The 2641-nt window shown below is 37.9% G+C and overlaps 1 long non-coding RNA gene across 1 annotated transcript; it reads right to left on the bottom strand.

The window, feature by feature from the left end:
* Positions 1-260: 260 nt before the first annotated feature.
* On the bottom strand, positions 261-1718 carry LOC121052572. The gene is made up of 4 exons (XR_005809496.1): positions 1586-1718; positions 1210-1488; positions 793-1107; positions 261-568 (listed from the first exon to the last, which is right to left on the bottom strand). It is a non-coding gene; the product is annotated as an uncharacterized LOC121052572 (long non-coding RNA).
* Between the last annotated feature and the right edge of the window lie 923 nt (positions 1719-2641).

Here is a 2641-nt window from a genome sequence, read left to right as displayed (position 1 = left end):
GGTTGGGTGATCATGGGTTGCAGCGAAACAGGGGTATGTCTTGCTACCTTTTGCCTTTTCCATACCTCACATTTGCATAAGCCTTTATCTTTATAAGATGTATTAGGTTCGACTTATCCTCAATTTTTGTGGTATTGTTTTTCCTGTCATTGCAAATAATATGATTCGTCTTGTAATCCATATTAGGCTCTCAGTTCACTTGAGTAGGAATTTTCATGTAGATTGGCATTCCAATGAAAAAATAAAAGTAAAAAGTGTTTGATTACACACAGAGATCCTACGCTAAAATGATTACACTTGCTGTAGAAAATGGTTTGCCACTTTTATCATCATATGATCTTGGGATTGACTGATTTGGCCTTTTAAGATTGAAAGAAAGCTAATAGAAAATGAAAGCTCTTGCTGCTGAAGTAATTTCTACTTGGTCACAACTTGACATTAAGTTGTTGGCTGGTGCTCAAATTAGGAAATCATTTGTACCTTGACTATCTTGAATTGTATAATGTTTCTGGTATTGGGGTCTGTCATCTTTCTTGAGCTTGGTTTGCGAAGGATATCCTGCTTGTTTCTGCACATTCATCATATATATATATATATATATATATATATATATATATATATATATATATATATGGAATACTATAATTAATACGTATTGTAACATTTGTTTCTTGTCCAAAGAAAAAAAAAAGGAAAAAGAGAATGAATTAAGAATATTTTGATTCGATCCAGAGTTCCAGACAAACAAAACAAAAATTAATGATTAGAACATTTTGATCAACAGAATATTACCAGTGTTGTTGACGGAGGATATTCAATTTGTTGATCATGAGGCTTTAGGTATGCTCCTATTGAATTGAAGCAATACCAGCACCCAACCACTTCTTGTTTGTTCTGCCATGAAAACCAACTATCTTACTTCCAGGCACATGGATTGTAAAACAGTCTCTCGGGTTGCGATATTGAGTCGACCCAAAGGGTCCGTAAGCTTTTCTGTTGGTCTTAAAAGTTAAAAGTAAGCGAGGTGACAAAGGACCCGGTCCAGTCTTCTTGACAATGCCCATGAACTGAAGTCAAAAATTCGTCTGGATAATATTTGAACATAATCTGCATGAATCAGTAACTAAATTATAGCAGTACGTCAATTAACCAGTGTTTAGGAATCGTAAATTAAAGGATGTACAGTTGTGTGGCTAGGTATGCACGTACGCTTTCTCTTCTGAAGGGGACGTCTTGGTTGGTTAGCCCAGCCAAGTACTTCACAGGGATATTTCTATCACCATGCTTGTCTGACCAAGTTGAGATTCCGTCCTCGTTATATTCAAACTGGACGTACAAAATTGCTGACTCGATCTGGAACATGAAATATCACCAAACCTTTCACTGCTGAGTGTATTACTGTATTCCATCATCAGAGGGTTTTCCTCGCTCCTTCGATAATCCAAACGGCCCGACTGAAACAACGGTTTTCTTGGATTCCTCAGGATTCTGCCGAAGTTGACATGCATATTCCACTCTAATGTATAAATTAAATTACGCGGATTGATTAGCGTATACAAAATCATGAATGAAAACATGTAATTACCATTGTACGTTAGAGGTAATTAACAGCGACCAGAGGAGAACCAAGGGGGACTGAGATCGAGCGCTGCTATACGTACATGAATTAACTTGGGCCCCGTTTGGAATCAAAATTTTGATTTGGATTTGAATTTCAAATTTGATGTATTTAAAATATGCAGGATTGAAATATGTGTATTTTTTTTTTTTTGAAACAGGGCTGGTGCTGCTGCCCTCAAGCCTTAATTAATGAAATATGTGTATTTTAAATCTTACTGTTTGGATTGAAAAAAACATGTAAAGATTTAAAATTGAAGATTTAGATTTTGCAGTATTAGAACAACATCCAACTCATGGTTGACTTGGTTCAAAGGCCTTCAGAGCAACCTGCAACTTGACTCGAAGGGGATGAAGTTGTCGATGGAGAGCTCAGCCAGCGTTGTCGGAGTCAACGGGTCGTTGGCAATGCAAAAGAATCTATGGAGGTTGAGCCGAAACCCAGAGAGAGAGAGTAGATAGGGATGAAGTCGACGCTGGAAAGCTCGGGCATGGTTGCCGGAGTCGTCGACGATGCAAAAGAAGCTACTGAGGTAGAGCTGGAGCGTGTAGAGAGAGATGTGAGAGAAGGAGGAGCGAAGAAGAGAGCTAGAGAGGGGCACGATTTGTTTTTTTCAATGAGTCCAAGGCCCGGTGATTTGAAATAACTAGGGTCCCCTAGTTATTTGAAATCATCAACTTTTGCTATCTGAAATCTCTAGGCTGATTTTGAAGAAATACAAATACCCGCTACAGAAGCCAGCCAAACAGACAGATTTGGATTCGGGGGTTCCAATCCAAATCCACACTCCCAAATAGGGCTGGCAAAAAAAACCGATAAATCGGGCCGAACCGACCCAATTTTGGCTGGTTCGGTTAAGTTTTGTCTCTTAATTCACTATTCACTTTCGATTCAATTATAATATAGTACATTTTGGTTCGGTTTCGGTTCCTAAATTTTATTTCTTGTTTTACCCAAACCGAGAAAGTGCAGCATATAATTACACTTTTCTCTACTTTTTATACTATTTGTTCTCTAATAAAA

Source organism: Rosa chinensis, chromosome 4 (genome assembly GCF_002994745.2).
Source record: "Rosa chinensis cultivar Old Blush chromosome 4, RchiOBHm-V2, whole genome shotgun sequence".
Lineage (NCBI taxonomy): Eukaryota > Viridiplantae > Streptophyta > Magnoliopsida > Rosales > Rosaceae > Rosa > Rosa chinensis.
This window is presented reverse-complemented; position numbering and strand designations above follow the sequence as displayed.